A 14,815-nucleotide genomic window follows, 5' to 3' on the forward strand; every position below is an offset into this window, starting at 1 on the left:
GTAAAGACATGTGGATTTTCTTGTCCATGTCAGTACTTTAAGGGTCATTACATAAGCTGGCACCAACATTTTGGCTTTTTAATCTCTGAGAATTGTGATGACCATCTGTAAGATCTGAATTTTGCAGCTGTATTCAATAAGACACTGTTGGACTAAATCTTGGAAAAAAGTGGCTAATGCCAAACCGTCTATCACTGTCAATTTGGCTGTGCTTTAAGCTCACAAATATAGATTTCCCTGAACAGTTGGGAAACAATAATAAAGGCAAATGACTTATTAAGCAATACATGCTTCATCCTAGTGAACATATCACATAGGAGATAAAGGATGAAGCATAATTAATGGCATGCGTGATAGCACAGAGACTGTCTGTACCACACTGGCCTATCTTTCAACTTTAACTCTTATGAGAAAGTGGCTGCTTTACATAAAAAGGGTGAGTTCATCTGGGGCTTATCCAAACCAGCTTTGCCAAATGAACTGAATTATGACAGTGGTGTCATGCACATAGCAGCTCACTGTAAACTGGCCTCACGTAAGGCCAGTTAGATGAGAAAGTTTCTAATTTACTTTGTGAGGCAGATAGGGGAACTGTGGTCAAAATGAAATGCACCAAGTAAGTGTCCAAATAATTCAGGCTTAAATCAGTGTTTGACTCCCTGAAAAATAAAAGGACATAGATAAAAATCTTGTAAGTAGTCTTACTCAAGGTCAATGAAAGTTAAGACTGTCAGATATTTACATGAAGGGATGAATAGCACTCATCCTGAATCATTCAATACTAATGATGCTCTTTCTATTTAGTTTATTGTCTTTTAGATAGAAGCAGCAGTTTTTGCTTTCTGATGGTTAAAGCTAAAGCAGTCAATTGTAAAAACATAATTTAGTAATACTCATCAGAGAGGGAAAAAACCATGAGTGAAATGGTCTTCTTAATGTAAAAACTCACGTTGGTGAATATTTGCTGTTGGCACCATTTAGGTTGCAAATCGTACTTAAAATAGGGGAAAAATAATATTAGTAGATGGAGACATAAAAGCCAGCATTATGTTGACGTTATTATTTCAATAGGTGTTTAAATTAAGCAGCATATTTTTTGCAATTGTTATTACTATTGGAACTTAATTAGCAACCTTAGCCTATAGTCTAATGTTAAATAAAATAATTTTCAGTGTTAGACTTAGTTATACTGAAGCATCATATTCTTATTATAAAACTGTTAGAAAATGCTTCCTTTGCAGATGTTTTAAGTTGAAAGAAAGGAAGAACTTTTAAAGAGTAGAAATAGAAGCTTTTCTAGGAGGAACTGTAGCTTGCACTAGTCTCTCTTTTTATATTGTTCAGGCTGTTCCAAAACATGCAGCTTGAGGCACAGTTCTGACATTTTATAGTTCCATTTTATAGCGAAAGTCAAACAAAACACATTTAAAAACATGTGTGTGTATATATATATAGTCACGCCTCAAATATGTAATGAGTGGAGATTGAAAGGAGTGAGCCAAAACCAAACCTGGCATTAACCACAGTAAAATTTTCAGTACCGGCATTCAGACTCTGACTAATGCAATGAAGAAATCTTTCATTGTTCTCCAGTTTTCTCATGACAGTCTTCATATCCCTGGAGTTTTGATTCCAACCAGCAGCCTAATATTCCCTCCAAGCCAACCTGTGATTTCCTCTCCATGTAAGATCTTCTAACCATTAATTTAAAGAAGTAGTTTACTGAGGCTTTGATATATTCTTCTAGCTCTCACTCCTCTGCCCTCTTTTTGCCTTTTAGACTTCTGTAGTCCAAAGCACCCTTCTAGGCAAAGATGTGACAGAGAAGCAGAAATGGAGCATCTGTTTGGGAGCCTTCCGGAAGGCAGATCCCTGCCGACCACTGATGAAAATCATCTGCAGGAAAGCGGAGGCCGTGAATCATGTGACCTCTCGAGGCTTAATTACTGAGAAATAAGTTGTCTGGGTCCTTCTTGCTCACTGTCTGCTTTTAGAAAACAACTGGCAAAATGTGAACAAAGGAGGCAGTTCTCAAATACCTGAATACGAAGAAGCAGCTTCTGCTTCAAGCATGCACATCTCTAATGGGTATGGACACGTGTGATGTCATACTTCTGTCTGTGAACAGAGTATTAAAAATAAATAAATCAATACATAAACCCCCCTATGTTTCTACACAGTATGAAAGCAGGTAGTACAATGGAGAACATTCACAGCTTACAAACTAGAGCATAGTTATCGGATATAGTGAATTGACAAAAGTAGCTTTAAAATATCAGCTCCTGAGGAGGAAGCCAGCACAATTGTCTGCACAACAGTTTACCGCAACAGCAGAGTTATAAATAAGCATGCCTGTTTTCTAAATAAACATAGCTTAAGATACCATCAGCAGCACTTTACAGTGACAGCACTGTATCAAAATAACTGCAAAACGTGGTAAAAGAATGACGTATAACCATGATTAACAAGTCCATCCCATGCGGGCCAAAATGAAGCTTCACCAGATGCTGGACTAGCCTGTCTGGCCATAGCCTAGGGGTGAATATCTAGGTACTGTTTTTCTTACATGAATGTTAACAAGAAAGCTCCAATTATCTTGCATAGCTGTACTTCCATCTGATAAAGAAATATGCCTTTTTGGTGGAGCAGTCAAGAGTTGTGTTCAGATTTCAGTATAACTATAGTATAGTATAGTATAAATAGCAAAGATGCATTACAAAAAGATTGTGTTTCTCTACAGTTACCACACATCTGAGATGCACTTTGTGCATAGTAATGTATTAATCTGTTTCTGCTGCAGGATTTTTCTGAAGCAATGTCATCATACATGAGCGCAGTACATATTTTCTTTCAGTCTTTGCTAAGGTCCTCCATATTGACAGGAAAACAGATGTACCAGACTAAGGGAATTTCTGTTGTTTGCTGCCAGGATGAATGTAGCAACTTGGTGACTGTCCAAGAGTATTAAAAATTAAGACCTTAGAAAAGTCTTTCATATGACAATATTTGAGATACTACAGCCTTGACTGTTCCTACCACAGTGAGACTGTGTGGTACCTATTGGCAAACAAGTCTTTTTGTGCTGGAAACCCCTGTATTATGCCTGAGTTTTGAACTAGGTTTTTTCATACTTTAGCAGAAAGATGTACTGTGTGACCATAAAGCAAGCGCATCAGTAATTGATAGTTTCTGAGCTACACAGTATGACAACGAAGTATGTGATGTGGCTGAGACCTTGTCAGACAGAGGAAAGATAAAATTGAGTGTAGTTGGAGAGTGTCTCCAGAAAAGACAGGCTAGAGCTTAAGCTGGAGTAAGAAAAAAGGTCTACAGGAGCTCCAAGGCAGGAGACAGATAGGGAGAATTCTTTTCTTTTCTTTTCTTTTCCTTTTTTTTTTTTAATTTTAATATTGAAAGACAGTCTGAAAGAAAGACTGAGAGCACAGCTGGATAGTGGCCCAGGCTGACTCCCCGATCCTCAAGGGGTCTTAAAATAAACAGACAATGTTTGGAGCATAGACATAGCTAGCAGACTGAGGGAAGTAATTGTACCATTCTGTGTGGCACTTGTGGAGTCAGATCTGGAGTGGTGTGTCCCATTTTGGGCATCCCAGGACAAGAGGTCCACCAAGATGGTTGGGACTGGACCATGTTATGTATGGAGAGGCTGAGGGAGGTGGGTTTGTTCAGCATTGAGAGCAGAAGACAGAGAACATCTCATTTCTGCTTTCAGCTCCCTTGGAGTGAATGTTACAGGGGGCAAGGATTCAGGCTCTGCTCAGACAAAGGTGCAAAGCAAAGGGATGAGACATAAAAGTCAAAAATTGCAGCTAGGCAAACTGTACTGGATACGAATCCACAGTTGAAGTGAGAGAGCACTGTAGCAGGTATCCAAGAGACTTTATGGGCTCTCTATCCTTGTAGGCATTTGGTACTGCGCTAGACAAGATCCTGCGCAGCCTGACCTGACTTTGAAGTTAACCATGCCTTGAGAACCTGATGGGACCATATGGCCTGCAAGAGACCTCCCAGCTGGAATTATTCTGGTTCTGATGTGAACCATTTGGGAAGCAACAAAAGGTACAAACCAAGAAATACCCAGTAGAGGAAAATCATAGAGGCCAGTGAAACAGAGCACTCACGAAAAACACACCCTGTACCATACTCCTCAATGTGTAAGTGGGAAATGAGCCTTACCACACATGATATCCAAGGGGCTAAATGTCTTAGCAGGTGGGGGGAGATTTGCCTTTCTCCTGAGTTCAGAGAGAAGTCACAAGGAGCAAAGCACTTAGCAACTTGCCATATCAATTGGTAAGACAGTCTTTATCTTGTTTTTACACTTCAATAACAGAAATAAATAACCTTCTCTTCAGCTCACAAAGTTAAATGTCACTTCTTGGTTCTGGTTCTGGTCACAATTCAAATGGGGATCAGGTAGCTTTGAGGGGAGAGTTACCAGCTCTAATTTGGCAAAAATGAAAGAAAAAAATATTATTTTTCAAATTCATAATATTAAAAAAACCCTGAGTATTTCTACTGCAGATTGCTTGTTGCACTATCTCTTTGTTAGCTGATGAAAGCCTAAGTAGAGCTTGGCTTGACTCTAGACATAAATCCAAATATAAAATTGTATGTAGACAATTTCTAATGTGTCCAAAGAATGCTAGCCACAAATGTATTCAGTTATTTCATTGGTATTTAGTCTATTATTCACCAAAAATAGACAGATAAGACTATTAGAATTTTTCTATGTAGCTCTATTTTTTAAGGAAAAAAAAAGAAGACTCCGTAACAAACCTTTTCCATTTTGTTTCTCAGATGAGTTTTGAGTTATATATTTATTTGTTTGTTATTTTTTATTTCCTCCTCAACTATACTTCTTTCTAGAAAATACTATGAGTAATATGTTTTGAATGCTTTTGTTTAACCTTAGCTGGCAGGACCATCTCAAGAACACATGCAAGTTTATACACCCAGTGTATATGCTTTGAAAGACATGTATTACTTCCAGACTGTAAATCAAAAAGCTATTTGAGTTCTGCAGTGCTCTGGCTTAGTGTCTTATTCTTTAATTGTGTTTTGTTTGGAGGCTGATTTCCTTTCCTATGTTTTGTTTTTCTCATTTAATAAGCCAAAGTAATTCTTCAGCTCAATTTATTTCCTTTCTTTTGTAATGGAATAGAAATCTTTTAAAAACATATATGTACCTATTTGTAAAATAAGCTTTTGTTTATTGTCTTCGGTTATAGCATTCCTTGTTGTGAACTGTAGCCACCTACAGATTTGTCTCCTGCTTAGTCCAAATCTTTATTGCTGTCACAAATCATGTCAATATCATTTGGAGGACTGATTTGGAGGAATATATTTGGAGGAAATATTTTTGGCTTAGAGGTCAGTTTGGAAACACAGTCTCGAAGTTTTGAGAGTTTTCAGTTGAAGACTAGAATAAGCAAAAGACTATTATCTTGCATGCACGGAAATTATTTTAAAAGGTCTATTTATCTTTTAAAAATCAGGATTATGTGCCCAAAAACGAACTGCGGATTTTGTCTTTCTGCTGAACATAGTGATTCCATGGCCTTAAGTCTGTAGTTTTAACAAAACTTTATTAAAACCTTAGACTACTTGAGGACATAAAGGTAGAAAGCAATGTTGGTCAGGAAAATCTTTTCCTCAAAGTTTGATAAAAGCAAAAAGGTTGATAAAAGGAAATGTTTTATGAGAGTGAATACATTTGTAACAGCAATTATTTCTGTCAGCCACAGTTAAGTAAAATATGGCATGTGTTTTGTGAAAGACATGATTATCGAACAAATCCATTCTTTACTGCTTCAACATCCAACAGCGCTTGGATACGCTAGTGGCTTGTACTGAATGCAGATCATTTAATTCCAGATCCTTTTAGTTTATATAGAAAACTGGCAAATAGAATAAATATAAAACACTTTTCTGGCAACTAAACCTTTTTATGAGTAGATAAGCATAAACATACAAGAAATTTCTCTTGATGGAGTTTCTTCCTAACCATTGCAACCTGTCCTATGGAAAATAGGCAAGATATAAATAGAATAAATATAGAATAAATATAAAACACTTTTCTGGCAACTAAACCTTTTTATGAGTAGATATGCATAAGCATACAAGAAGGTTCTCTTGATGGAGTTTCTTCCTAAATATTGCAGCTTGTCCTATGGAAAATAGGCAAGAATTTGAACCAATAAACTCCATAATTTTCCTTCATGCATAGGAGGTCAGACCTGGTCAGACAAGTTACTTGGTGTCAGATGGGGTTGCTGGCACAAAATGCAACATCTCCTGATAAGCAGAAAATCCTCCTAGTCACCAGAACCCTGCATATATCGTAACTACCAATAAATGACTTTCAAGGTCAAAATTCACTGCAGCCAGGTTTCAAGAAAGCAGTTCTTTTGAAAGGTCAGGATAAGTATGGATCCCTTTTAACCAAACATCCTGAAGATGTGAATCTCATCTTTTTCTTTTCCGTCTATGCTCATTGTTATATTTTATTTCATTCACATTTAAAGTGAATGTATTGAAATTAACAGATATAAAAATATTTTAAATTGTATTTTACTAATAAACTGAATACTTCACCTTTATTCTTTAACATAAAAAAACACAAAAAAACAAACCACAAACATGCCATCTGGGACATAATTATTGTTGTTTATAAAAGCCTAAGTAGTTTCATGCAGTAAAAGCCAATTAGAATCTTCTTTTGTTTAAATCCTGTTCTATAGATGAGGAAAGTCTTGGCTGCACACTAAAACCCCTAAATCAAAATCTCCTTTACTTAACTTCCCATATATATAGGGCATTTCAGTAGTGAAGAAAGTGTTCATGTTCATAAACATGTCACGAACGTGACAAAATCCACATTTGTCTCCTCATGATTGATTTGATAAAAGCATAAAGAAATTTGAATGACCGTAAAGTTGCAAAGTGGATAATGCAGCCACTGTTTCTATCACATGGTAAAGCAGGACATCAGGACTGTTTGCTTTTGGTCATGAAAAAACATTTGTTAATCCTTTGTGTAGCAATGGGATTAACTAATATGAACAAATGACAGTGCAAAACACTAGTGCCTACAAATACACTTACCAGCCTCTCCACATACATTTTCCACTCAGAGATTAAGAAGCATTACACACAGCAGATGCTAACTGGATCATCAAGAGCATTTGTGGGACCTGCTCAAGCACTACAGTGAGACAATAGGTAATTTTTTCCTCCAGACCAGATCCTGTCACAGGTTGGTGACGTGCAGCGACATGCAGCAGTAAAATTGATAAAGCTTTAAGAGAGAATTATGAAAAATGGATCTGTGGACACAATTGTGATCTGCAATGGCCCACTTTTCAGAAATTTTCCATAGCTTATATCTAGTCCAAAGGTTTTAAGAGAGAAGGGGATCTGGAAAGGAAAAGTTCTTATTGCCGGAATTACAAGATGACCTAAAGAAGTTTTCTTTCCTGGAACTGGTGGATGTGAATTTGACTGACTGCATCAGTGAGCAGATTTCTGAGTGCTGAATATGTAACAAATAGCATGTGGTAACGTCATCTGCTTCTCCAGATGATGTTACCATTCTTCTGTACCAAATGAATAGTAGTATAAGAAAAAAAAAATAGTTCTCATATTTGTAGGAAATTTGACTTATTGCTACTTCTAATGCTCTGTCACATGACAGAGATTTTGCATTTTTGAGCTGCAAAAATAAGACTTAAAGTGTAATTCCCTTAAGCTACACACTGAATGCCCCATGCAGATACTGGCTTTGACCAGCATGAAAGTTGCAAGACTAGCAGAGCTGTCAGCACCCCAGAGCGGGACATCTGCTCCTGGTCCCCACAGAGGTGATTTGAGTTTATTCACCTAGTCACTTCATGGGGCACTTAAGTTTTCTAGATTGCAACAGTGTGACGGTTAGTCTGAGGACACATTTAAGTTTTTTGTGCTTCTAGATCTGCGGTTTAGTGGTTAGATGTCATGCTTTCAACCTAGGAAACTAGTGCATGTGTTTCTGCTTGAATTGATGTTTCAGCTGAGGCTGAGGCCCAGATAGCCTCACATATCACTTTTGCCACCTCTGGGGACCTGTGGCATGGACTGGTCACTTCATTGATTGTGAGTTTGTGCTGTATGCTACTTTTCCTTTATGTCCACTATACATTGAATTGTTGCCAGCAATATGTAACAGCATTAAACTTATGAATCCCCTTCCAGACCCTCCTTGGTAAAGCAGTGTTTCATCTGAGGTCTTTATCTTGCACAGCAAGGCTGCTAGTTGAAAAGGCAATCCATTATTCATTTGGATGCTGTTTTGCTCAAAGACATACATAGGACCCTTAAGATCATCTAAATTCTGCATGGTCCTTGCATTTTTTCACAGCAGTTGTGTTTCTATCAGATGTCTGGCAGCTGAGAAGATAACCATGGATCAGCACAGGGTGTTGCTTCATCACAGAATTACACAGAATCACAGAACCTTAAGGTTCTAGAGCTGGGAACTCGTTTTCCTTAAAAGAAGGTGATCACCTGGAAGGCTGTTTCATTGTCCCGAATTTCTTGTTTTAAAATCAGCCAACAAAGCCTTATGCACGCAGATGTGAAAGCATCTGGCAAACAGCTCTGTGCTGTGCTGAGAGCAATGGGTAAGTTATACACTGGATGCAGCAGGAGGAGGTCTGGACAGATAGCAGAGAAGTGCTTAGGATGGACATCTCTGTTCATCTGCAGAGTGCTAACTAGACATGATAGATTGGGGAGATCATTTGCTGATTGTTCTTGGATTTTCTGTTTAGGACAGAAATGTGCTGCCTACTGCCCCATACTTCCAACACACCATGCTCTCAACAGTGCTAGAAGTGAAACACAAGGCAGCTTCTATTGGTGAACTCCTTGTCCCAGGAACATGATCACGCTCTGTGGTATCATCCATCACAACTGCCGACAGTCACTTTACTGAGCACATTTTGTTGTTTGCTTGCCTAATTAAATGAGTGGAATTGCTGCATTCTGCTCCCTGGTGTAAACCTGTGACAGTTTTATCAGTATCATGCCATAATCTGTAACACTGTAAACAGCACAGAACATATCTCCCTATTTCCAGAGCATTTAAAGGGCCCAAATTGTCCATATTTATGTGCAGTTGTTTAGATCACTCTCACCTTTTCCTCTCTAAATAACGTTTCAATGTCATTTTAGTTTCTCCAGACATCCTCCAGTTGCTAGTGAGCACTAATTTAATTGAAATGCAATTCTTTCCTAATAAGACTGAGACAGTCCAATCCATTACACCAAGGATACCATGTGCTAGGGATACCATTTGTTAACAGCTCTATACTAACGTTAATCCTGTGAACTGTGTGCATTAAAGGATAAATAGTTTCGGTCTGTGAACTGTGGATTATGAGATTTGTCCCCTGTGAATTTTTCACAGTTAGAGGAATACTTACTCTGTCCTTTGTTCTGCCGTAACAGTGGAAAATTGTTTCACAAAGCTCTTTAGCAGCAGATAATTGGGTTCTCCAGTCTATAATTTAATTTCCAAATAAGCAGAGGTCTTACAGATCAGAGATTATTCTCAGAGATCAATTATATCTATTAAAAAAAAAAAAATCTATCCTAAGAATTTCTTTTAATCACTGTTTGAAGCAAGTACAGTACCAAAACAAAATTCATGACACATGGCTTACATTGCTTCTTTTTCTTGTGTTCTATCATCTGAGTTAAAGCTAGTCTTCAGTTTTACCACATACAGATTATTTTATTTACCTCACAACTTTGTGAGTTGAATAATAAATCTCAGACAACCAGAACAGTTCAACAGACAAGCTTCCCTTTAGCCTTAATGTCCCTGCCCTGCAGATCTTGCTGGCTAGGAAAGCACCTCTGGACTTGGGTTGAACTGAGCTTTGGATGGTATAATCACCCGCCATGCAGGAAAAGAAAAATTGAATTAATTTCAGTGTGACTGTTCCTTGATTGTCTATCGAGGTTTATAGAGGCAGAGATTTGGCAAAGCAGCACTTAACTGCCTCATCTGTTGAGATACTTCTACATTTTTAATTTAATATAAATGCTGAAAGACATGAATCCTTTCCATATATGCCTGTGTGCCTTCCTATAAACACTTATAATATAGCTCTTAGTAGTACGAATGCAGCCAGTCAGCAAAGATGCAATCTATAAAAACCATCCAGGAGGATATTTAAACAAGATAGATGTGATCTGGTGTTTTTTTGATTGGCTGGTTTGGTGGGTTTTTTTGATGCAAGACCATGCACATGGTTTAAGTAACTTCATTACATAAAAATATATATAGATACTTCATAAACCCCCCTATAATAAAAAATGAAAGAAATCCTTGAAGATATACATTGTAAATCAATTTCATCCAGTAAAGTCTTCCACAGTTGAAGTACATGTCAGAACCATAGAATCGTTTTGGTTGGAAAAGACCCTTAAGATCATCAAATCCAATCACTAACCTTTAAAACCCTGCTCTTTAAACCAACCACTGCTCTTTAAAAGTAAAGTCAAAGAATGCTTCTTTCTTAGAAAAATCAATTACTGACTCTGGGCATTCTGTGAATGGTGTGGTACAGATATTGTCATTAATTGTATACAGTTTTTTAACAATACACTGAAAGGTCATAAATTCAAATATTCATGTTTTATTATCAAGTCAATCTTTTTTTCCCCCCTAGTCCTTCATTTATTTCCCCATTCTAAAATGTCTTATAAAGAATTTTAATTATCTTGCAACTCCAAACTTTTTTTTTTCTTTAAAATATTTTCCATCAACTCCCTGTAGTCAAGAGCTACAAAGTCCAGGACTTTAATTCTCATATCTCTTGCCTTATGCCTACACACAAACAAAACCTTTTAACTAGCAGAAAGTGGGTCACCAAAAAAAAAAAAAAAACCTTCAAATTTCTGTCTGCTTCTTTTCTTCTCTACAATATGAAAAGATATGAGAGACAAACTCCACATATCTATTTGACTGTTCCCTGTTTAATATAATTAAAAAAAAAAAGGCTTTCCCAGGGAACAAGGCATCAGGGTAACAAAACCACAAACTAAATATGGGGAATATGCAACAGGTGTCAGCACTATTCAAGTATTTCAGGTCTGTGTTAACAATATATAATATACTACAATAGTATCTTTAGTTGCTTAACGTTCTTCTGTCTTTTAGAATAGTAAATGCTTTCTGTACTTTAACACAAAAATGTCACTCATCAATTCTGACTTGACTTATATAATGTGCTGAGCATAAGCATGTCCAAGATAGAACAAAACTATTCATCCATCACTATTAGTCCTTACAAAATAAAACTATTTTTCCATTATTACAGAGATGCAGAATGAACTGTTAGCATGAAAAGTTAATACATTAATGTGGATGGCATGACTTTAATGTCACTCCAGTCTTCAAAAAGGGCAAAAAGGAAGTACTGGAAAACTACAGGCCAGTCAGCCTCACTTCCATCCCTGAAAAAGTCATGGAACAACTTATCCTGAATGTTGTTACTAAACATATGCAGGAAAAGATGGTTATCAAGGGGAGTCAACATGGATTCACCAAGGGGAAATTCTGTTTGACCAAATTCATGGCCTTCTATGAGGGCATAACTGGCTGGCTAGATGAGGGGAGAGCAGTGGATATCATCTGCTTTGGCTTCAGCAAGGCTTTTGACACTGTCTCCCACGACATCCTCATTAGAAAGCTCAGGCAATGTGGATTGGATGGGTGGACAGTGAGGTGGATCAAGAGCTGGCTGAATGACAGAGCTCAGAGGGTGGTGATCAATGGCACAGAATTGAGTTGGAGGCCTGTGGCCAGTGGAGTTCCACAGGGATCGGTTCTGGGGCCAGTCTTGTTCAACATCTTCATCAACGACCTGGATGAGGGGACAGAGTGTACCCTCAGCAAGTTCCCTGATGACCCTAAACTGGGAGGACTGGCTGATTCCCCAGAAGGCTGTGCTGCCATTCAGCGGGATCTCGACCAACTTGAGAGTTGGGCAGAGAGGAACCTCATGAGATTCAACAAGGACAAGTGCAGAGTCCTGCATCTGGGAAGGAACAACCTCCTGCACCAGTACAGGCTGGAGACTGACCTGTTACACAAAAGAGTAACATTAATTACCTATTTTTACTGTAGAAATAGAAATAGAAAATTGTTTCCTGGTTGAATGATAGTTCATAAAGCTTTCATCACCTTTCCAAAACATATTTACAGAATCAATAACCACTTATGATAATGAAGAAATTCCATACCTAGTTGATAATTTTATCATGCAATTAAATCTGTTTACAAAAGTTTTGAGTTGATATTAGGAATACCACTGCATATTTGTCCACAAAGATCATGACTACAAGGAAGAAGTTTGACTTTTTTCTTTCTTTTATTTCCATGAGATCACACTTTGAACATATATTGCAATTCATAGGCAGCTACAGCGAAAGGCCTGGATAACGTATCTTGAAAATTACATAACTTCTTGATAAAAAAGTAACGATATCAAGTTCCTTCCAGCTCCTTTATCGAAAAGGCAGCATCACTATCTTTGTTTCTGAGAGCAGAAGAAAGATCATCAGACAAAATTAGGTATAGCCATTAGATGTTCAAAACCAAGATGCAAAAGTGGGAGCCATCCATATCCATGCCTCTGTCTATTTTCAACTTTAAGTAATCATAAACATCATTGCGCTGCAATTTTCTCAAACAGAAATTGTAGCTACATTTAGTTTGATTTATTTCAGAGCTGTATGTGATCTTTAAGTAAGAAAAACATTATTGTTTGGTGTTAGTTAATTTTTATCACTTATTTGATAATCTTGTGTTTGCAAGATGGCACTAAATACTTATCTAACACATCAATTTGCTGTCTGAAGTGTCCTTTAAAGGAGAGAAAAAATCACTACATGGCAATGTCAGAAGTGTGGACATATTCTTACAGCTTGTGTGTATTTTACAGGGAGTAACAGAAAATTGTTAAACATTGGGCCACCAAGATGATCAGAGGTCGGGAACATCTTTCATATGAGGAAAGGCTGCAGGAACTGGGACCGTTTCATCTAGAAAAGACTAAAAGACTAAGACTGAGGAGGGATCTCATTAATATTTACAAATATCTAAACGGTGGGTGTCAGGACGTTGGGGTATCCCTTTTTTTCTATTTTATCTAGCAATAGGACAAGGGGCAATGGGATGAAACTGGAACACAAAAAGTTCCATTTAAATATAAGAAAAAACTGTGAGGGTAAGGGAGCCCTGGCATAGGCATCCCAGGGAAGATGTGGATTCTTCTTGCTTGGAGGTCTTCAAGACCCACCTGGACATGTTCCTATGTGACCTGATCTAGGTTGACCTGCTTCTGCAAGGGGGTTGGACTAGATGATCTCTAAAGGTCCCTTCCAACCCTACCATTCTATGACCTCCTCTCTATAATATTCTGGAACATATGTTCAAATTTTCAAAAACCTGAGTCCTTTGTACATAATGCCAGGATTTTCATATAAAAAACAGATTGAGAAAAGACAAGGGATTAAGGTGAAATTAGGAAAAAAATGAACAGAATCCTGTTCCAGGAATATACTTTTAAAAATTGTACTCTGTTATCCTGTATCATCTAATACTATTTTGTGTGGGTTATGAATGAAAAACCTGTGAAACTTACACATATATACCATAATTTGTAGATTACTTTATGTAAGTGTCATAGATCTGTAAGATAGCATTAAAGTAAATGAATGTGATTTATGGAAAAAATGCTATAGGTGCTATTAACTAATATTTTACACTTACTGAAACACTATATGGCTGAAAAATCCCATGCTATTTTGAAAGATGTTCAGCTGTGACACCAGCTTTATTAGTCCTTCTACAATTAACTGCAATACTTCATTGAATAAGAAAAAAGGTGTGCATTTGTTGGAAACTATCAATGGTAACCACAGGGCTTACAGTCATCGTTATTTTGCTAAATAAAGTTTCCAACTGTGTGAGTCTTTACTGTGCCTTAGTGTTTCCTCTGACCTGACTGCTTATTTACTTGCAACTTGGTGAAGATGTACTTGTTTTTTTCTCTACTATATACAGCTCATAGTTTTTTAACAGCAGCAATTCAGTGGATGATGGTCACAAAGTATAGCCAGCATCTTCTCCCTGGTGTCACTAAAGAGGCAGCAGCTGTAAGATGTCTGATTCCCAGGAAACGTATCTTGCATCAATCTACCCATACAGCAGGACTATCTGGATGGATTACAAGCTCGTGCATGGACAACTATAATGTGCTTCTACATTTCCAGTGAAGTATCATGTTCAACAAATCAAGCAACTGCTGTGTCATGCATGGTTACCTTCTGTGATCTGGAGTATCTCCCGAACCCAAGAAATACACCTCTCTTCTCTGCAACCTTAAAACATCACGTAGAGTCTTTAAAGTGACAAAGGAGCAGGAAATACCACTGGAGAGAATAAACTACTTCAAGCTGAAGAGGTGGAGTGCTATTAGAAAAATACTGGTTTGCACTGAATATGGCAGATCCTATTAGGATCATGAATGCCATTCTTTTTTTTTTCCAGTTGTGAAGAGTGAATAGGGTTGATGTTTCCTGGAAACCAGAAATCCCTCCAGACACTTTGAATTCCAACTCATCTTTATCTTATTAAATAACTAAAATGATCCAACTGTCCATATTCATAGAAAAAGTACTGAACACAAAATTACAATTTGTACTGCTAGTAGGACTGGGTTTTTTGAATTAATGATAT

At 37.4% G+C, this 14,815-nt stretch overlaps 1 long non-coding RNA gene across 1 annotated transcript; it reads left to right on the forward strand.

Annotated features, from left to right (window-relative positions):
* Nucleotides 1-3,901: 3,901 nt before the first annotated feature.
* On the forward strand, nt 3,902-14,240 carry LOC133626134 (uncharacterized). The gene is made up of 3 exons (XR_009819304.1): nt 3,902-4,080; nt 13,017-13,180; nt 14,141-14,240. It is a non-coding gene; the product is annotated as an uncharacterized LOC133626134 (long non-coding RNA).
* The last annotated feature ends 575 nt before the right edge of the window (nt 14,241-14,815 follow it).

Source organism: Colius striatus, chromosome 9, assembly GCF_028858725.1.
Source record: "Colius striatus isolate bColStr4 chromosome 9, bColStr4.1.hap1, whole genome shotgun sequence".
Lineage (NCBI taxonomy): Eukaryota > Metazoa > Chordata > Aves > Coliiformes > Coliidae > Colius > Colius striatus.